The 23,396-nt window shown below is 39.2% G+C and overlaps 1 protein-coding gene across 4 annotated transcripts in view; it reads right to left on the minus strand.

Annotated features, from left to right (window-relative positions):
- STK38L (serine/threonine kinase 38 like) overlaps positions 1 to 23,396 on the minus strand; it is an 80,960-nt gene that overhangs the window by 47,273 nt on the left and 10,291 nt on the right. The window contains exon 2 of one of the 4 annotated variants that reach the window (XM_039240801.1): positions 18,550 to 18,600. The exons of the other annotated variants lie outside the window; for them this stretch is intronic. The gene's annotated coding sequence lies outside the window, so the exon portion shown is untranslated. The remainder of the gene's footprint in view (positions 1 to 18,549; positions 18,601 to 23,396) is intronic. 4 annotated transcript variants of the gene reach the window in all.

A 23,396-nucleotide genomic window follows, 5' to 3' on the forward strand; every position in this document is an offset into this window, starting at 1 on the left:
ACACTCCATTTTCTGTAGTGCCCTGGTTTGGAGCCAGTGTCCACTGACAGACGCTTAGATGGCTTCCATTTTGGGGAGGTATTGTTAGCAATGCTGCAGTGAACATCGTCGATCACAGACTGTGCGTTCTTTCTCTTATTTCCTTATCATATTCTTCCAGACGTGCAATTGCTGAGTCAAAGAAGATTCACATTTTAAATTTTGATACACACTGCAAGAGTCCTTTCCAGAGACACTGTGACAACTGACCATCTACAGATATATGAGAGAGCTGACAATGGGCACTGCCCATCTTTTCAATCTTTGCCAGCCTGATAGGTTTTTAAAAAAATCTTGCTTTTGTTTATACATTTATTTGACGTAAATGAGTCAAGCATATTTTCATATTTTTAAATAATCATTACTTCTTTTATAAGCTGCCTAAGTCCCTTGCCCACTTTGGTATTGAAAATTTAACAGTGTCAGACTATAATTTAACAATGTAATCATCACAGGTCATTTTGAGCTATTTTAAATAGTTTAAATTATACCTTAATGCCAATATGTACATAATTTCCGTTTATACAACTTAAGAAATAAGTCATAGAATGCTTTAAGTCATGCAGGCACTATAGCTATTATTATATTAGGAGCAGGATACCTTCCTGTAAATCAATAAGATCAAATGAAAGCTGTTAGACAACTCAAAGGTTGAGAATGTAAATAGAAACATAGTTTTCCCAACTAAGTAAGATTTCTGTTATTGGGATGTTACATTAAGATCCTATTGTTTGGATCCTATTTATTTAGACCAGCATATATAATTTCTTTTTTTTTTTTATGTTTATTTTTGAGAGAGACACAGACAGACAGAAAGACAGACAGAACATGAGTAGGGAAGGGGCAGAGAGAGAGGGAGACACAGAATCCAACGCAGGCTCCAGGCTCTGAGCTGTCAGCACAGAGCCCGAGGCGGGGCTCGAACCCACGGACTATGAGACCATGACCTGAACCAAAGTTGGACACATAACCAACTGAGCCACCCAGGCACCCCTGTAATTTGTTTTTAAAAATAATGCCAATTTAGTCTTCAGCAAAAAACTTCCTGGTGTAGATAATGATTCTCTGGGAAGCAACTAACGGAAGTCCTCATCACTCCCAATCCTGTCATCATCATGACTACCGTTCACTAAGCACCTTACCTTCTCTGTGCCAGACATACTGTGTGCATTACCCCAGTTAATCTTCACAACAACTGTATGAGGCAGGTACTATTTCTCCATTTAACAACTGAGTAACTGAGGCTCCAAGAAGAAGTTCGTTGCCAGAGGCCCCTCAATTAAAAAGTGGCAGAGCAGGGATCTGAACCCTGTCTGACTCCAGGACTATTGTTCTCTTGTTCTAACATCACTCCTACCCTTTATGATCAGACTCAACTAGCTTTAGTTCAACAAAGCTAAAGCCAAAAATAAATCCTTTAACCTCCTAAAGATAACTCAAGAGAACAACTGGTCACTTCTCACATGATCACCTTACTTATTCTTGATAAACCTGAAGTCACTGTGGAGTTCCTGGTTTTACAGAAACTTGAAAGGCTCAACTAGCCCACGCTACCAGACACAAGGCTAGGTTATCCTTCCTCCCACTTCAACATGCCCTCTTGCACAAAAAGCTGTACAAAGTGTTTAAAGAGTTTTATCATCTTTTTGGGGAACCTTTGCAAGTACTTCACAGATTATTTAAAATATATATTGTCTATCCTGTGCTGTCCTCATCTACTTGTTTAAATAGGGAGAAAGTACCAGAATCCTTTACTGTGTGAGCAGGAAGGCTAACCAAAACCAAATGGGCAGTCAGAAACCCAGCAAAGTTGCCATATTAGGGGTGAAGTCCGGGTTTAAGCTGCTTCTAGATGGGTTCCCAAGAGCCCTGAAATAACCTCAGGAAGCCAAAAAAGTCTCCAGAGGGATGACAAAGGAGTTCCTCTTATCTGTTTGGCAGCCTTACAATTAGAAAGTTCTTCTTACATCTAACCTAAATCTCTCCTGCTGAAATTCCAACCCAACTATTTTTCTCAGGTTCTCCATTAAAATTAAGAACTTCACAACTGCAGCAATTAACTTGCCCCAATTCTCACAGCAAATAAAAGAAAAAAGTAGCTAGAATCAGCACTGACTTCTTCTGATTCTTGTCATTCCATTAATCCAAACTTAAACTTTCAATCCATTTTGCTAAGAGAAAAACTGCTTGTCTCTCTCAAAACAACTGCAAAACTGGAGAATAACGTTGCCCTTGTGAAGCCTTCGTGAGTAGTATTCATTTAGCACTAGTGCTTTTCCACAGTACTTTTTTTTTTAAATTTTTTTTAGTGTTTTATTTATTTCTAGGAGAGAGAGAGAGACAGCATGAGCAGGGGAGGGTCAGAGAGAGAGGGAGTCACAGACTCTCAAACAGACCCTAGGCTCTGAGCTGGCAGTCAGCACAGAGCCCGACGCGGGGCTCGAACCCACAAACCGCAAGATCATGACCTAAGCGAAAGTCGGACGCTTAACCGACTAAGCCACCCAGGCGCCCCTCCACAGTACTTTTAAAGGTGTTTAATTGATAAAAGTAAAACTGTGGGTAAATTTAATCCACTACTTCTATGTCGGGTACAGTGCTGTATGTTCCCCATGCATGACAGTCTTTCATCTCCATGGCAATTCCGTGAGGTAGAAGTTTCCAGACTCACAAATGATGAAACTGAGACTTAGTTAAGTCACTACCCCAAAGACATAAACTACTAAGTGGAACCCGGTCTGCCTCATATCAGGGCTCAAGCTCACAACCCATTTAACTAGACCGTCTCTCATCTGACTTTTATTTTCAAATGGGTAAGCCCTGCTTTACAGAGTACTTTGTTACCGAAAGCACCATGCTCACTATTACAAATTGGACTTTCCTTGCCTTTTTCCATTATAAAATGTGTGGAAAAATAACATCAAACACTTTCACAAAACTAAAGAGAGTCAAAGTTAAGCATACAGAGCAATTTATTTATTTGTTTGTTTGTTTATATTTTAAATATCATGTTGTACATCTTTATTTTTTTTTTAATTTTATTTTTACATAGTCTCTACACCCAAAGTGGGGCTTGAACTCACAATCCTGAGATCAAGCGTGTCATGCTCTACCAACTGATCCAGCCAGGTGCTCCTGGTGGACCTTTTTAAAAACTAAGAAAAAAAATATATGCACTAAGGCTTAGGGGTAAGTATGACCATTCACAGAACTTTTGCACTAGATAGCCATCTGGTAACAGTCCATTTTGAGATTCTTCTCTGTTCCATTCATCCATCTATCTATCTATCTATCTATCTATCTATCTATTCATTCATTCTTATACCTAAACCAAACTATTTTACTATCTATCTATCTATTCGTTCATTCTTATACCTAAACCAAACTATTTTATTTTCAAAGCTGTAAAATTAAAAAAAGAAAAAAAAAAAGAAAACAAACAAACAAAAAAGAAAACACAGGTTTTGATGCCTGCTTGGGCAAGCCTCTCTTCTTTTTCCTTTGTTTCCCCTCCCCCAAATTTTTACACACTCTTTCATGTGAATTTTAGAATCTGCTCTAAAGTTCAATGAAAAACACTGTCGGGATTGTGATCGAGTATCTTCTTTTTGGAAAAAAGGAAAAAAATATGGTTTAAACTAACCCAGCATCTGCCTATAGCTTCAAACTACCATTTTGATTTTGGTTTTCTGCCACCTGGGGGACAAGTATCCAGACTGAAGGTTAAGGTTTTTTACTGACGCTTTTAAAAAGCTGCATGCAAACTTACAGTGTCTGTTACTGATTACAGAAAACAAAATAAGATATTCAATGAACCTAGGAAATGGTGTTTGCAAGACAGTTAGGCCTCAGGATGACCAGAGATAGAAAAACAGAAGAAACCAGCCAAGTTAACAGTTCCACTGGTTTTAAGTAAAGGCTGATCAAATACCTGGCATCATTATCACCTGCTATACACACGACACTCTGCAGGTAGGAAGAGCCCCAAACAGGGAGAGCGATGACTCAGGTCATTTTAAGATCCCGTAATATATATTTTTTAAGTTATTTTGAGAGGGAGAGAGAGGGTGCGTGTGCACGAGTGAGCAAGGGAGGAGCAGACAGCGGAAGAGAGAGGATCCCAAGCAGACTCCATGCTGTCAGCACAGAGCCCAAAGCGGGGCTCGATTGCACCGCCATGAGATCATGACCTGAGCCAATATGAAGAGTCAGGTGCTTAACCAACTGAGCCACCCAGGCGTCCTAGATCCCACAATATTTTTGAAAAAAGACTAACTCACAGAAACAATCAGTGCATGTGACAAGTAAGCCTGCATGGGCCTTTCTGATATAAACAGTGCTTCAGAACACGGAAAGATCAGTATAGGCTGCAGTGCCCAACGGAAACTAGCAAGTTGGGTAGTTCAGTCTGGCTGAACTGAATGCTTCACAGTAATCAAAATTTAATGACATCTACTTAAAAGCCCATGTGATGAGTGGCACCTGGGTGGCTTAGTCGGTTGAGCGTCCGACTTTCACTTAGGTCATGATCTCGTGATTCGTGGGTTCGAGCCCCTGTCGGGCTCTGTGCTGACTGCCAGCTCAGAGCCTGGAGCCTGTTTCAGAGTCTGTGACTCCCTCTCTCTCTGACCCTCCCCTGCTCATGCTGTCTCTCTCTCTCTCTCCTAGAAAAAAAAAAAAAAAGATTGTTTAAAAAAAAAAAAGCCCATGTGATGAAAAATAGTGATGATCTCAATTTGGTTCCAAACTTAGAGCACCCCAATAAAAGGGCAGAGACCCCATAGGCAAGCATCTCCCATTGCTCTTACTGTGGCCATTCCATGTGACAGGCTCAAACCCTGGCCAGCACTAGATTAAAGCAATGGGAAATCCCTCCAAATACTTTGTGGCTCCAAGGGCTACCTGGCACCGAACCTTATCCTACTACCCCATATGCAACCTGAAAAGTCCCCCCTCCACGGGACTTGCTCTATGAAAACCTCCACCCAGTTTCCCAACATCATGGAAATTTACTAGTTCACTCAGAAGACCTCGTATGTGGGCTCATCTATTTGTGGAAAGAGGTAGCTCTTTCCAAAATTATTGAGTCAGAAAATTTTACCGGCACTAGATTTGTTTAAAAAAATAAAAGATTTTTTTTTTTAGTTGAATAAACAGGATGAACACCGTATCTCCTTCCAAGGAGGGGGAAAAAAAAACAACACTGCTAAACATAAGCTGGGAATATTAGTTGGGAGGAATTAGGGTGGAAGGAAACTTTTTTTTTTAACTTAAATCATACGCAAACCCTAAAGAAAACTAGCTTTGAAATCATTAGATAATGCAAAGCAAGGCATCTGAGCAATTTCTTGACCATTCACATGCCAGCAAGCGCTATTTAGGAAGGGCATTTTCTTTGAAAACGAGTAGAAAACTTACCTGTCAATTGCTATCAAGGCAGTTTCACTAAAATTAGGAACTTAAGACTATTTAACCCTCTGAGATTCCTTCCTTCCAGTCCTTCATGCTGTTTATACTCTTTAAACGTAATTATTAGTACTTTAAATTAAGCCGAGAACACAGCAGGGTGTGGACAGTTTTCACACACAAGCCTCAGAACTCTGCTTCTAATCAGATACACTGCCAGTCGTAAAACATTACTTCACTTGACACCTTATAGCTTTTATTAAGTGAAACTGGGAAGGTTGGTGAGTTGTAAATTTTTAGAAGTAAAATAGAGTTCCCCACATACTTTAAGAGTCGTGAAGGTCAGGGGCGCCTGGGTGGCTCAGTCAGCGGAGTGTCTGACTCTTGATTTTGGCTCAGGTCATGATCCCAGGGTTGTGGGGTTGAGCCCCGCTCTGGGCTGGGCTGCGCTGACCCTGAAGCCTGCTTGGGATTCTCTCTCACTCTCCTTCCCCTTCTCTTTCTCACTCCCTCTGCACCTCTCCCCTGCTCGCACACTCTCTCTCTAAAATAAAAAATACAAACAAATTTTAAAAAGGAGTAGTGAAGGTCACATGGAAGAGGTACAACTGTTTTTTTTTTTTTTTTAATATTTTTATTTATTTCTAGGAGAGAGAGAAACAGCGTGAGCAGCGGAGGGTCAGAGAGAGAGGGAGTCACAGACTGAAGCAGGCTCCAGGCTCTGAGCTGGCAGTCAGCACAGAGCCCGACGCGGGGCTCGAACCCACGAACCGTGAGATCATGACCTAAGCGAAAGTCGGACGCTTAACCGACTAAGCCACCCAGGCGCCCCAATACAACTGTTTTTTAAAAGGCAGGACACTACTCGAGGTACCACACTAGAACTGCTTACACGTGCACTAGAACAAGAACAACTCTCTATCCGGGATACTGGTTATTTCTGGGATGGAAGGGAGGGAAGAGTGCAAAGGGCATCTCAGGCTCTGTAGTATTTTGTTACTTAAATAAAATCCAAGGAAAATTTGGCAAAATATTAATATCTGTGCTACAGACATGTGGATGTTCCTTTTACTTTTCTCTATAACTACATATGTTTACAATTGATAACAACATAGGGTATCTTGTTTTCCACTACCTATTTTCCTTATTAATATCGTCACTGTCTCTGTCTTCCTTACACTCCCATCCGACAGAGTGTCAATACAAAAGCACAGCCCTCCAGGGACAGAGGACGCCAGGGAGCAGGGGGCAGGGAACTTACGGCCCTGGGAACAGCTGGAGGGTGGGGAGAGAGAGCAGCCGGCAGAACGCCACCACTCAGCAGGAGGGGCCACCAGATTTCTGGACCCAGGTCTGCAGCGAGGCTTTGTTATTTTGTTTGAAGTACCTGACTTCCCAGAATACCAGAGAGATCTGTATTCAAAGGATTAAAAACATATCCCATACATACTAGATGATTTCCAGATGAAATAACATCACATCAAGGATGTGCTGCAAAATAATACGAGTTAGGTGAGGGTGCAGATGAAACAGGACTGGTCACGATTTGGTAACTGTTTAAGCTGGTGATGCTACGTGGGAAGACATTATACTCTCCCTTTGTGTATATTTAGACTTTTCCATAATAAAGTTTTTAGGGGAAAAAAACTAGAATAAATTACTTAATTATTACCGTATTAAAAGTCCTGCCCCATTTCAATGTGTTAGACCCGTTCGTGGCAAGGGGACCAGGCAGTCAGGCCAGAGTTGGTCCTGACGCTACCACTAGTCAGCTGTGTGCCCTGATCTTAGGGTTGGATGAGATATTATTAAGTTCCCTTTTAACTATAACGTGATTATTGGATTTATAAAACTGACGTGCAGTTCCTGTACGATATAATTAAGAACTACAAATGTTACTAATGATATACTATGGCCAAGTGGGAGTATCTTTGACCCCTCCTTTATTTACTTGTTTGACAAACATTTAGGGAATGTGTATGAAGTGCCAGGCAGTGCTACATGTGGGCAGAATACAAAGTTAAATGGCACAGAATCCCTGCTTTCAGGATCCAGCTGAAACGTGAGACAGATGTCTAAACAAATGACAATACAATGTAAGTGAGATGATAGCGATGGTGGAGCTGAAAATGCCAAAGGCCTTCACAGTGCGAGAGAGCGGGGACTGTAAATAATCTCATATGTAGGAGAGGGAGGGTTAAGTGGCAGGAGAGGACGCTGGCTAAGAAAGCAGGGGCCAGAATGAAAAGAACCATGAATGTTAAACCAAGGAATTTGGATGGTATCGTGAAAAGTGATAAGGAAGCCATGTTGAAGACTGTGAGCATGGAAATGATGCAATCCAATCTACACTTAAGATGACCGGCTGGAGCAGGAGTACAGACTTGGTGGCGGTTCGTGGTGTTTGGGGAACAGAGCGGCGAGTAAAAGAAGGGAAGGGACGCTTACCTAGTTTTTAGAAGATAACTACCAACGGGTCAGCAGGACATGATGAGGCTTGAACCAAGGCAGTATTAGTGGACATCACTGAGATACTGTTACAGCTTTAGAAATGTAGGTTTTAGGTAGTCTGCTATAATCCCACCCCCCAGCTTTCAAGATAATATACAAGCTACAGCATGAAATAATAATATCTATTCATCACTGGTGGGGTACTAGCTTCAGGCACAGTCCCCAGCACATAGTAGGTGCTTAATAAATGTGGGTTACGTGTTGAATGTGACAAGTTTTAATGAACTAATGAAACAGACAGTGTCACATGGTACCAGTAGTTAAGTCTCTGCTCACTGGATATCGGCAATGATTTGATAAAAAGCACAAGCAAGGAAAGATGAAAAATCTTCTTCATGTGATTTTTATGACCCTCTATAGCCCTCCATCCATCTGCCAGATTTTCAGACAATATCAGCAATGATCCTGTTATTTCTTAAAATAACGGAGTGGATAGTTAATTTGTGCTTACTTAAGAGTTAGACTACTCCCATGTATAGACTATAACAGAAGTTTTTTTTGCATATAAATTACATAGTATTTTTTAAGTACCAAGAAGGGCACTTCTAAGAAAAGTATTGGAAGTACCCATCAGTACTAGGTGCTACAAACCATATAAACTTTTGTTTCGATTTTTACAAAACGAAAGCAGTATTTTTTTTCCTGAAAACCATTATCTTTATTTGAATACAAATAAAAAGTAAAGCACAGAAAAGGAGATCATCTAGACAATGTCCTGCTGTTAATGACTATTACTCAAATTAGAAAATTATGGCCTTTAATTATTACCTTCCTACAATTTCAGATTTTCTCAGCAGTAAGCCCATGGTACTAAACATTAAAACTTATAAATCTTATTCTATTCTGAATCTGTAACTTTTAAAAATGTTAATATCATCCTAAATGTCCTTGACAAAAATAAGAATATATAATTCATAAGTAACTGAACATGAATTATATGCTAGATAATATACTGAACATTTTATATATACTTTATATATATGTACACTCAATAGATACCATTTGACCTTGAGCCTCACATTAACTCTAAGAAGTGGTACATAAAGTTACTGCCATTTTGCACTGGAAAAACATAGGGCTCAGAGAAGATGTGTGTCTTATCCAATGTAATACAATCAAAACAAGCCTGTTACACTCAGTAGCCTAGAACTTTTTGCCACTCTGCAGGACTGACCGCCTCTCGCAAACCATGAGGTAGGTAGGCAGGTATTATTACCATAATTTAAAAGTGAAAAACCTGAGGTTCAGAAAGTTGAGAAGACTTGCCTAAGGCGACACATTTAGAAATGGAACCAGCAAGTCAGGCTCCTAGTTCAAGGCCTCTCCCACTCTACCTCTAATGTTGGACCTGTTCCGTCAAAGAAACCATAACCACTCCAAGGGAATCAGCAAAGTATAAAACTCCCCCACCATTGTTTAAAAAAAAAAAAAAATCAAACCAAACACAAAATGGTTTTGTCAATATAGCATAAAGGTCATGAGGTTCTTTAAAAAAAAAAAAAAAAAAGCCAGCAAAGTTTCTTTTCGACACATCAAGGCTACCTTACCTCAAATCATAAAAGAAGCTAATTTAGAAAACAAGATATTTTTCAAGTTTCTAATGTGTTTTGTTTTCCCAATATTTATTTGTTTCTTCTACAATCCACATTCAACTTCCAAAGTTTTCAGTACTTACCAGAGACTTGGGAAAAGGTTAAAGAGCAAGTTTCTGACCCCAACCCACAGAGAAAACAATGCCTATAATTAATCCTCATAGAATCTACTCCCAAGTAGCTAACAGGTGCAATATTTCTCTGATTTACTATGTGTATCTGGAGCAGAGATAGTAAAAAAAAGGAGGGGGGTAGGAGAAATGTTAAAAACTAAAAAACTAAACTAAAAAATTGGGGGAGGGGGGTTCACTTCTTCTAAGTGACTTACATAGTGTAAGGCACCTGGCTGTTGACAAGATGATCCTGCCCTTGAATACAAGGAAGTTGCACCCAGTCTCACAAAGCACAGATTCAATCACCCTAAACAGAAGTCTGGACTTCCCTCCAAGACAAATATGGAATTCAATCTGTGTGATGCCTTGAATGTGGCTAATTAATTTGCAATCCTCTATTATGACCATACAAGGGAGGGAAAAGAGCTACCTTTTTAGTCCTTCCTTGATGGGGAGGCAATAGAGGAAAAAGCTTAATACTTAAATCCCATAGCAAAGTTTTAAAACTTTTCCATTAAGATACACACCCTGGGTGAGTCATCAGCATAATACCCTACAGTGGATCACCCCAGTACTAATTCTGCTTCCTATACGTGGCTGTCCCAACTCTGTGCTAATTCTACTCAAAACAGAATGGGCAAGAACCTGTAGCTTGTTTCAATGCTATGATTTTTAGAGGAAATGCACTGACCTTAGCTTACCTAAATACTTAATCTAGAGTTAAATGAACAAAGAAACCACAGCTGAATGAAAATTATATCTGAAATAGCCAAAGCAATAACAGCAACCTAAAGAAAATTGTTTCATGAACCAATGAGGATGTTTTAAATCCAAAATAAAGATTATGAGGGGGGAAATTCTCAAAGTACTTGAACCCATCTACTACATGGAAAAACTGTTTCCCACTATTTCACTATCACAATAAAAAAGAAAAGTTTTAGGGGGGGGCACCTGGTGGCTCAGTTGGTTAAGCATCTGACTCTTGATTTCAGCTCAGGTCATGATCTCACAGGGATTGTGTGGGGCTCTGTACTGACGGCGTGGAGCCTGCTTAGAATTCTCTCTCTCCCTCTCTCTCTCTCTCCACCCCCACCCCCATGCTCACACTCTCTCTCAAAATAAATAAACTTTTAAAAAAATGTTTAGGTGAATTCTTCTCTTATACTAAAAATGAATTAATACTTCTTCAGATACCAGTTGCTAAATAGCTTATGCATCTACTTCTAAGACTCTGCACCTAGACCACCTGAGTGATTCCGTGATTCCATTCTTGATAGCTGTGTGATCTTGGAGAAGTAAATTCATCTGTCTGAGTCTTAGTTTTCTCATCAATCAAAGGGGTTCTTATGACCTAACATCGTAGGTGGTCAGTTTGAAGGAGCTATTATTTCCATGTTTATCACCATGGTAGTTAACTTGACAGTTACACTGTTAACATGTCCATTTGCCATCCTCCAGCATGCGGAAAATCTATTGAAAGATCATTAGATCTCTGAAGTTCCACTAGGCGAAAGAAAATAATACACTGACAGTTTGGTGAGCAAGCTATATATTTCAAAGAACTTAAGTCTGTGATTTAACATCATAAGGATTCAACTCTAATAATAGTTTAGGATTCATCCGGATATCTTGTGGGCAACTGTTACAGATTTCAAGCCATCCCTGAGTTAACAGTATTAAACTTCTGAAATTATGAAGCCAAAAATATTTTGTATTCAAAATAAACACATTACACTTGGAGACACAGGTCTACAACTAGGCCACAATAAAGAAAATAAAACTACAGTAATTTAAACAGAGGATTAAATAGGTTAAATTTTCCTGGGGTTAAGAAAAAAACAACAGCAATCAAAAATATGGCACCAAAGACTGAAAAGTTATAGTTTATGAAATATAGCATGCACCATGAATATGCCATGGCTAATGAATATGTATTCAAGATTTTGTAAAACAACTTAACTCATACATACTAAAATTTATATTATAATACTAAGGTAGAAAAAAAACACATTAGCACCATAGAATGAAAAATAAGCCACCAACTAGCAGAAGATATTTGCAACACTTAAAAGCAAAGAGTTAAATACAAGAAAGGTAATACAGTATTAATAGCTATTCTTAAATCATTCTTACTATGTGTTAGGCACTGGTATAATCAATATACATGTATATTAAATACATGAAGAATTTCTAGAAATCAATAAAAAACCACAAACAACAAAATGAAAATTAAAACCCCAATGAGGTATCATTTCATGCCCTTAGGTCAGCAAAAAACTTAAAAGGCTGTCAGTATCTAGTGATGCTGAGGAAGTAGAATAGGAACTCTCATCCACTGCTGATGAAGGAACAATTGACTTAAAGAACAGTTTGATACTACTCAGTAAAGCGTAACATACCCAATGACCAAGCAATTGCACTCCCAGACACATGCCAAAAAGATACACATGTGGTACAGGGGGCATTACTTAACGATGGTCACTGGAGCACTGCTCCTACAGACAAGGAAAAAAACACACAACACAATGACTATCAACAGAAGTGGAACAACAACAACAAAGTACTGTGGTACAGTCATATCATTATGTGTATGAAAACTACACAACAGCAAAAATGAACAAAGTACCACTACATGGGTGAATCTCGGAAACGTAACGCTGGGAAAAAAGTAGGAAGTCATAGAATATACACTATGTGTTTCCATCTATATTAAGTTCAGAAACAAGCAAACCTAAAAAATAATATTCAGTCAGTGGGATATATTTCTAGGTGATGAAACTGTAAGTAAAGCAAGGGGACGCTTACCAAAAATTAAAGACAACTGTGGTTTACCTGTGAGAGAAGGAAAGGTGGAAGAGGAGTTTCTGGAATACTGGTAAAGTTCTATTTCCTAACCTCCCTAGAAATTACTTGGGTGTTTATTTCATTATTTTTCCTTATACCGCACAGATACATCTTATCTTCTCTTATGTTATCCTACATGACACACTTTAAACTTAAACAAAAACAATTTAATATATTCCTTTTAGAAGAGTTGTGGGTAAGTCTACCTAATGCATTCATCATTGACACAATGTAGACATTTCAGACTAAGAAAGTAACCATTTAGGATAAAGAATGTAAGAAATAACAAAATCTGCAACAGAAAAAAAATCCTGAAAATTTACAATGGAGTGAAACTCATTCACAAGCAGAAAAACAACAAAGTAATGATATAAAGCATCTTTTTGTCCAAGTGTATTCTACGAAACATTTCTCCTTAAATGTCTAAAGGAAAATGGCTTCTAAGAGTGAAATAAATTTGTGGAATAATAGGCTAACAAGGAACTCTCCTAAAGAACAAACAGAATGTCCCCAACTCTTTGATCTGGGATCTTTTAACGTGGTGAATTACATAGTAATTGATTCTTTTAGGACTTGTGCTTCATATAACACAATGGGAAACATCTTATAACACAGAGGTCATACTGGATACAATAATACCCCCGAGACTGAGGTCAGAGCAGGAGAAAAACAGTCTAGTAAAAGGTACTTAGATGTTCAAGTCTCTGGTAACTGACCTGTCCAAGACAAAACCTGGACAGTCCAAATAAAAACCCATAACCAAATAGAACCAAATAAGCAACGAAGTGCTTATTCTGTGTTGTATGAACATGGATACAGCTTTATTGTGGTAAGGGGCAAAACACGAAGTAGGCATAAAGTGCAATAGAAAAGACCTAGATAGAATCTAAAGAAATACTTCTACAGCTTTTAGGGCCACGGTAGACTACTGGCAGAGGGTGTTATTTGATATAAGTAGAGAGATCAGTAGAAGCCTCCAACACAAAAATCGAGGTCTCAAATCAGATCTCTTAGTTAAAAGGTTTTTCTATTAGTCTTGTGATACGATAAGAAATTCTCCAATTTTCTACTTATGTTTTCCCTAGGTACAGTGAATCTATGAACTGAATCTGGAAAATTCTTCATAATATGCTTTTATTACCATAGGGGGAAAGAAAATATAAACACTGCACATTTATTTTTAAAACTCTTTATGATTAGACGACTATCATATAAACTTTTGCATACACTACTCTTGGAAACTAACTTCTGGGTGACAATGAAATATCTTTTTAAGGAAAAGTTGTTGAACACAAAGTGTTTGTATCTCGAATATGTTAAAATATTTGAAAAGAGTCAAATGTCTGTCTTTTCAGAGGACCAGAGGGATTCAAATGGGGAAATGTGGTACCATCATGGCTATCAGACTGCCTCCTGATTCAGAGGGCTCTTGACAGACTACCTTAGTGATTTACTACAACCCAGGCCCGAGCCGCAGCCTTGCAGGCTCAGAACTCTGATTTTTATCAGCATCAAATAAGGTAGCTTCATCTTTTAGAAGCAAACAAAAATTAACATAAGACCCAACCAAAATCAGAATACAAATTTTAAAAAACTTTTTAATGTTTGTTTATTTTCGAGAGAGAGACAGAGCATGAGCAGGGGAGAGGAAGAGAGAGAGGGAGACACAGAATCCGAAGCAGGCTCCAGGCTCTGTGCTGACAGCTCAGAACTGTGAGGCTCAAACTGTGAGATCATAACCTGAGCTAAAGTCAGACGCTTAACCAACTGACCCCCCTAGGTGCCCCAGCATATACATTTATTAATGTAGAATGCAAATATAACTGTGACAGAAGTAAAAATGACTATTTATGGCCATACAGGGCCAATATTCTCATTACAGCCAGACTTATATGGACAGTTCCTGAGTATACAATGGAATTAGAATTAAGAGGAAATGAGTATTTAATAGTCTTCTTTCATTCTGTGAATAACAATTTTTAAAATTAAACAACTACTGTGTCCAGGCACTCTCCTAAGTGCCAAGGATATCAAGGCCTTAACTTTCAGAGAGTTCATGTCTAAGTAACTTGAGCTCAAGAGTACATAGTTCACAGAAGTTTACTGTATTATTATTAATTAAGAACAAAAAAATGGAAGCAATCTAAATGTTTAACAATAGAACTGTGATTAACGGTAAATCCAAATGATGAAAAAAAAATGCAGTTCTTTAAGAACAGTATTTTAAGTATATTTATTATTTATTTTGAGAAGGAGGAAGGGAGGGGGAGAGAGAGTGAGAGAGCAGGAGAGGAGCAGAGAGAGAGGGAGAGAGACTCCTAAGTAGGTTCCACAGTGACAGCACAGAGCTCCACTCAGGCCTCAATCCCATGAACTGCGAGATCATGATCTGAGCTGAAATCAAAAGTCAGATGCTTAACCAATTGAGCTACTCAGGGCCCCCAAGAATAGGATTTTTAAGCAGCCATTCATGACATGAGGAAATTACTGTGATGCGATGTTAAATAACAAAAGCAAGCTACAAAAGGACATAATAGTATATACAATCATATATACGTATATGTATCACACATACATCTATGTATATATTTCCTATCCCTTTATATATATAAGAAAAAGACCAGAAAGAAAACCAACCAAAGTACTACTAATGGTCATCTTTTTCCCTCTATCCCTTTTTGAATTTTCTAATTTCCTAAAATAGCTTGACATGTCTTTTGTCACCAAAAGAAAAATTACTTCTTAAAGTAATTTCAGTCAACACGAACCCCAGGATCCCTTCAGATTTATCTATTAGAAGCTATCCATGAAAGCCAGTCCTTGAACCTCTGTCTTTGAATTCTCAGAAAGCGTTCATCCCTTCCCTTGCCTTTAAGCAATACTCTCCATGGATGATTAACACGCCCTATCTTTTCATCCAACCTGCTGTCTCATATTCCTAGCTGTCTGCTGAACATTTCAACCCAAACACCTTACACATAACTCATATATAATTACATTCAAAAGTAAATGCATATTTTGCCCCCATAGCTAATCTTCTGGCAACCCTGTATCTGTCCATGACACCAACCTTTCTCCCAATCAGAAAGCTTGGAAAGCAGCCTTCATTCAACTCTCCCTTTCCCATTTTCAAGTTCATTAATGAACTCTGTCCAAACCACTCTCCCATTCCACCTGACTCTGCATTCTCATTTCCGTCACCTTATTGGTCCAGGACCCAATCACACGGTCAGTGACATAACTGCATCAGCACCGGGCAGGGTCTTCCTGATGCCACTCTCTGTCGTCTCTAAATCACTTCATTCCTGGATGATGTCATTCCTTGGATCAAAAACGTCTGAAGCCTTCTGCTTTCTACCACCCCAATCTAAATAAAGTTCTTTGCTCAGCTTTTATTAAACCCCATAATTTGGCTCTACCTTGACTAAAGTTTTTTTCCATTATTCGCCAGTCTCCTCTCTCATCAACCGAAGGACATACCGTAATCAACCTTACCACCAAACCTTGGAATATCTGAACTTAAAATAGTACTTCCTTTCCCCTCTATTTGTATTTAAAGAACCTCATGAATTTTTCCTCTTTTACAAAGCTGTTCCTGATTTCTCCAACCTCATTTATGTTTCACTTTTCAAAACTTCTCTAGCACTTATTACAAATCTCACAATTAGGCACTTAATTCCACTCCTGTGTAAGCAGATTTACTGTCAATACATGACATGTTAGTCATCTATTAAATTCCATAATCCTCAAGGACAAGGGCCATACCTTATTCTGTCCCCCATGGTATTTAGCATAATACATGGCACAAGAAAAGTGCTAATATTTGTTGGCTGAAGTAACCAACTTCAGCCAGTTTCTCTTTAACTACAGGTTACATACATTGCTACATACCTTACATGCATTGCTATATACATTGTAGCACTCCGGGCAGGTCAAGGACCATTGTAAGGGATAAAACAGGAGACTATTTCAGCACAGTCTTATGGAGCCACCTTATGTGTAACACGGTAGTGATGACAGAGGGTCTACATGCCCCATAACTGGGACAAAGAGATAAAGTTCTAGGGAATGATAATTGGGGTTCCTGAAATCTCTTCCAAGGGGACAGTAATGAGGATCTCAAACACCTGCCAATCCCTTTGAGAACAGGTACAAGGTCTTTTGAAAGAGTGCTTTGACTGGAGGGACTATTAAAGAGAAATGTGTAATAAAACAAAAACTGTAAACACATTTCTGCTAATTCATAAAATGATATTACATAAGACACCAAATCCCAGGTGTTATGCTATTGGTTAAGAGACGGTAACTGTCAGCTGACAAGTATTTTCATGTGCATAGTAGTAGTGCCCATATTTATGAAGTTCTTTAGAGTCTTCAAAGGGCTTTCTACATCATCTTTTATTATCTGACCTTTCTTAAATGCAGGGTGAAATGGATACAAAGTGTCACATTAAAATAGAGTTCATATACAACAAATATTTTGCCTTATTGAGTCTATTTTTTTTATTATTTTATCAAAAAAATTTTACATATAGTTTATTGTCAAGTTGGTTTCCATACAACACCCAGTGTTCATCCCAACAAGTGCCCCCCTCCATGCCCATCATCCATTTTCCCCTTCCCCCAACCCACATCAACCCTCAGTTTTTTCTCACTATTTGAGTCTCTTGCGGTTTGTCTTCCTCCCTCTCCTTAACTATTTTTCCACCTTCTCTTCCCCTATGGCTCTCTGTTAAGTTTCTCCTGTTTCACATGTGAATGAAAACATGGTATGTTTTTCTCTGCCTGACTTATTTCACTTAGCATAATACCTTCGGGTCCCATCCACGTTGCTACAAAGGGCTAGATTTCATTCTTATTGAGTCTACTTTAAATACACACACCTGTATCACTGTAAAATTAAGAGCTACTTCATAACCTAACTATTCAATGACTGTATAAGATGAGGTTTCTTCCTCAGAAAAGGTAATGTTTCAGAATGCTTAACCTATCAACATCTAGCATAATCTCTATAATGCTTTCTTCTTCATAGAGAGGTATTTTACCTTACTCATTTTGTGCTAAATCAATTAAAATATATGAATTATAAAATATGAATTATAAAAACCAGTATTCAACAAAATTTCTATTTACAAAATTTGACTAAAAACTTTAAGTTTAAAGAACTAATCTGTATCAATTTCAAAGTGTAATGACTGGGTTCTCAAGAAAGGCTTAAATTTGTCTGGATCCTACCCCAAAATATAAGTTTTCTGAAGGGATTATGGTGAGGCTTCTTGTGGTTTCTTTTAGCAACTGGACAATGTTGAAGAATGGTCTACTGGTACATGGCTGTCTGCTTCATACCCTAGCATACAGGCCTCTGTAACAGACTCTGGGCTGATGACTGAGAAATGAATATGTTTTACACAGAGCATTGCAGCTGCTGTTGCTAACAAAAGCTAGCATTTACTGACTGCTTCTGAGCACATGCTAAACCCACTGAAGGTCATATATACCGCATGTTAATATATGCAGGCTCTTGGGGCACCTGGGCGGCTTAGTCAGTTAAAACATCCGACTTTGGCTCAGGTCATGATCTCTCAGTTCGAGGCCCGCATCGGGCTCTGTGCTGACAGCTGGGAGCCTGGAGCCCGTGTCTCCCTCTCTCTTTGCCCCTACCCCACTCACACTCCGTCTCTCAAAGATAAATAAACATTAAAAAATTAATAAAAAACATATGCAGGCTCTTAAAACCATGTCTGTCAAATAGTAAACCGGATATAAAAGCTTATCATCACCATTTTCATGTCACTTCAGCCTGAGGAGAGGATGTATTATGAAGCAGGCATTACTTTACTGTAGCTCCCACCCTCCCCATTTCACAGATACGAAATCAAGTCTAGAAGACTTAAGTAATCTCGTTTGTTCCAGGCCACATGGTTAAAATGCTAGACGCAAGGCTTTTTCTCATCATTAGGTAATTATTTTCCTATTTAATCGGGACGCCATTGACATACATCACTCTGTACGTTTAAGGTGTACAGCGTGATGGAGTGACTTACATATGTTGTGAAATGACCACTCTTAGAAGTTTAATTAGCATCTGTCAGCTCCTACAGATACAATAAAAAGACAAAGCAAAAGAAAAAAACGTTTTTCTCCTTGTGATGAGAACTCAGGACTTACTCTCCCGACAGCGTTCCTGTATAGCACACAGCAGTGTCGGCTGTGGTCATCACAGTGTACATTCCATCCCTGGTACTTAATTAGCTTGTCCCTTTGACCACCTTCCACCTGTCCTCCCTCCTCCCCCCAGCTCTGGTAACCACAAGTCTGACCGCTTTTCCTAGGAGTTTGTTTCGTTTTAGATTCCACATAAGTGAGATCATATATATTTGTCGTATCTATCTGTCTCTGTCTGACTTATTTCACTTAGTATAATGCCATTCAGGTCCATCTGTATTGTTGCAAATGGTAGGTTTCCTCGTTTTTTTAATGGCTGAATATTCCAGTATGTGTGTGTGTGTGTGTGTACACATATGATTAGAGATTAGATTAGAGAATGCAAATTACAGAAAGTTCCCAGAAAAGTAGTTCTTTTTTGAGACTCTAACAGGGAAGATGCATGATATGTTTCAGGAAGCTCTCAAGAACACAATTCTGGTTAAACCAGCTTTGACTGAGTAATATTTACTGAGCATCCACTAGGGGCCAGGTGCTGTTCTTGGCAGTAGGGCCACAGGTGACATAAAACCCCTGCCTTTATGAAGCTTACATTCTAGTTGGGGAGGGAACAGAATGTGCAGGAGTTGAGAGAGGCATGAAAATTGTAATTAAGGTCATCAGGAAAGATCCCACTGAGAAGGAAGTTTGAGTGAGGTGGAAAAAAAGTGATTTTAAAACCTGGGGGAAGAGGGTACCACACAGGGAACAGTAAATGCAAAGTCCCTGAGGCAAGAGTGTATCTGTAAGAAACAGGAAGGAGATTAGCATGGCAAGAACAGAGCAACTGAGGAGAAGTGGTAAGAAAGAGTTGAGAGAGATAAAATGTGCCCCAACACACAGGACTTGCCGACATGGTAAGGACTCTGGATTAGTCCTGAATTCTACCTCTTAGAATCCATACTTACTGGTCCTGTTACACTGAATGCCTGTGTGAAATACCTGTGCTTTATTAGGTGATGTGAGGAAAATACAAAGGAAGCAGAAATCATGATTATTACGCTGAAAACAGTATCTGTTTTAAACTCTGCTTAAAGTAAATTATAAATTCAAAATGAATTTAAAAGAATGAGAAAAATATTCTAGATCTATTCAGGACGTGATAAAGTACGAGGTTGAAACTCCTAGGTTTTAGGGTAAGTAATTCCCAAAGTTACATCACTAGAAGTATCTAGGAGAGAAGGGTGAGAGAGAGAATAAATTGAAGAAAGAGAATGAGTCAGAAAAAGGTGGGGGAGAAAGGTATAACCAGACAGTATTGCCCCTGTTCATCCTAATTGTGCAGGAAAAAGTAAAACTTGAAATGATCTGGCAGAAGAAAACAGAGCTCTGGATGTCATAAACTGCAAAGGATGTGCAGACTGCAAAGGATATGAACAACAAAGAGAAGAGATTCGGGAAACACTGGCTGCACAAAGAGCTCTCCGATGAACTTAGTTTTCGAAGACACAAGGAGGAGGAATACATGACATGGATGCCTATGAAAGAAACACAAGATGGTATCAGGAAGTCAAATGCCCACAATGAGTGAACTTAAGAAAACCACGAGGGGCTACAAAAGGGGCCTCTGAGTTTCGCCTGGAAGGGAAATTCTGCAATAGGCCTGGGTAAGTTTGTTAAGGTGAATGGTATAGTTAACAGGAAAAAAAGAAAAAAGAAAAGAAAAACCACTTCTGTTTTGCTTTTTAAAAATATTACACTTGCACAGCACTTTACAGTTTACATCTTTCTATTTTACGACATCCTTGCTCGGGAGGCACAACCCGTGTTATAGAGAACTCCCAGGCAGGTGCACACCCTCCGCCCACCACTCAGGCTCTGCTTCTCTTCACAGCGGAAGGTGGGGAACAAAGGCCAAAAGTGGATGCCCAAGGAGGGAGCTGAAGCCCAAGACATAGAAGGCCATCAGAGAGCCACCCACACGCCCTGCACATCTTCTGACTTGGCCAGCTGATTGGTTTGCGAATCACAGACACGTGGACAATTCAGCCAAGTGCGCTAAGTACTCTGATGCACAAAGGAAGACCAGAGAGCTGTGCTGAAAGACAGAAGACAAACTGCCCAATCTTTCAAAATGAGGAAAGAACATGAACATTACAAAAGAACATGGATGTTACAAAACATTACAAAACACTAACTGTTGTGCTTATCATACAGCCTGAGGAAAATTCTAGAACAGATAATAAGGCTGATGGCTTCTGAACAGACAAAGATGGGTGATCACTCAAATTCAGCATGGATCAGGAGGAACAAGTCTTGCCAAGTAACTTTATTTCTTCTGCTGGCAAATCCACAGGGCAAATCATCTCTGTGACTTTAGAAAGTACTGAACAAGCCCCCCTCTCCAATCCTTTTCAGGGGGAGGAAGGGAGAAAGATGAAGAGAAATGGGCTGAGTATTGGATATGTTTAGAACCGATTAAGCAACAAAACTCAGAGTGCTCAAAGAGAAGTTCTGCAAGATCGCTGAGCTTAGGCAATTATATTATCAATGAACTGGATAAAGTTCTATCCTTATCAAATGCATCCTTCTCAAAATCCTCATCCCAAACTGGAATCTGGAGACAACAGTCAAAAGGGCGACAGCAGAATCAGAACCCAAAATATTTTTAAGAGAAGATTAACTTTAACAAATGAAAATTAATGGAGAAAATGTAAAGAAATATATTTGGATATTTAAAAAATCAAATGCTAAGCATTGTGACAAACTGTTATAGGCATAAAGAACAACTAAAAAACTTTGTTGAACAAAGTTTGACATAAATTAAAAAATGTGAAATGGCCACCCCCAAAATGTATGCAATCCCAATCTTAGGCTGAGCTAAGGGACATAAAAGATCAGGAACAAGGAAGGCAGAATGTCCTACTGTACCCTGTAGTGGTCAGCTCATACCCAGACAAGCTTTCAAGACTTGGCCATCAATGCCTGATAGCACAAAGGGACAAAGCAAAATGCCCTCAGGATTTGAAAATGAAATCACCCCTCTGAGAGTAATACCAGCATGAATCAAATACAGTGGTAGAAATTAGTGATCAACGTAAGTAATTCCAAGTAAATGTGTGACTGAAAATATTTAGAAATACCCAAATGCAATCAAAAGCGATCAGGGTGTAGAAAGAGATGGACAATGGAGTCCCGAGTTCAGAGGAGGTCTGAACAAGATGTACAGATTTGGAAGCGATCATCACAGAGTGGTCACTGAAGACATCAACGCATGAGACCATCCCGATCCCACAGCGTGTGGGGGAAGGAGAAAAGGAAAGGGGCCGGAAGGCGGGAGAATGCCAGCCCAGAAGGGAATGAAATTTCGGTGTCCTGTAAGCTGTTGAATTCCTTGCCTTTAGCAAGGAACTAAAATATGTAGACAAAGACTAACCATCCACTTCTCAGAGATTAGAGAGAACACACAAGAGAGAAACCAACTAGATGACCTGGACAGCAGCTTTCAGCTCTGAAAAAGAGCCAAAGACTTTTTTCACTCCTTCCGGTATTCCTCACAATCTGAGAAATTACTTTTTATCACCATTACAGAAAAACTAAAATTGTACCCGTTTTTATTCTTTGGCTTTGCTAGCCAATGATGGGGAAACGTTTTGAAGAATTAAAGCCTTTTGTTTTCTGAAAGTGAAGCGTACTTGGTTTACCTGTACAGGAGACCGTAGGCTCCAGAAAATAGGTTCTTACCCTATTTTCCCTTCTGTGGGGACTGTTTTATGAAAATGCAGTTATACCCAACCCCACGTTCCTACTTACTCTTCCCTCCCCTTCCTGCCACCTCTGCCTGACTGAGGCTATACTTAATCTGTGGGTTTATATCTTAAATGCTAAAAAAAAAAAAAAAAAAAAAATCTTAAATGCTTTGCTGCATTTCAGAAATGTACCTGTAACTTCCACTAATATTTAAAATGTGCTGGTTTCTGTTTCCCTTTCTACTCAATTCGAAAGACAGAGGCACAGGTATATATACAAATTTTGTTTTTATTCAATCCAGAAATATTTGATTAAAACAAACTGTCATTTTTGTTATAACAACACACCCAGTGTTTTTGCAGACATGACTATTGGCAGTTCAACTTAACCTTAAAATATGGAACCCATCCCACTAAGTGGCACGTGGAACAGGTGTTAGAGGTATTCAACCCTTTTTAACCAAAGGCGCCTTTTCTCCACCCCCAGTCCTATGCCTTCTCCAACACTCTGCAAGCCTTCTTTTTCTTTGCCTGTTCCTGTCTTTCATTTCCTCTTGGTAGTGCCCATAAACTTTTATTACCACTAATGGCACTAAAGTTAACACAGCTGCTCAGCTCTGACCTGGAAATATAATGAATATAATCCTTTTTTTTTTTAAGTGTATTTATTTTGAGAGAGAAAGAGAGTGAGAAAGAGAGGGCACAAGCAGGGGAGGGGCAGAGAGAGAGGGACAGAGGATCCAAAGTGGGCTGTGTGCTGACAGCAGAGAGCCTGATGTGGGGCTTGAAGTCACGAACCTTGAGAACCATGAGAACCCGAGCCGAAGTTGGCCACTTAACCAACTGAGCCTCACTGGATATAATTCTAATGAACGTTTCGGTTGTCCTTGTAAGAACTTAACTATATTCTGTTTCAGTGGTCCAATCCCCAAGACAGAAAGAATAAATGGCTATGGGAAATAAACGTATGTGAGAGGAGTGCTTCCTAGCTGTCTGAT

The sequence above is a fragment of the Hyaena hyaena genome, unplaced genomic scaffold (assembly GCF_003009895.1).
Source record: "Hyaena hyaena isolate Hyena2069 unplaced genomic scaffold, ASM300989v1 scaffold_182, whole genome shotgun sequence".
NCBI lineage: Eukaryota > Metazoa > Chordata > Mammalia > Carnivora > Hyaenidae > Hyaena > Hyaena hyaena.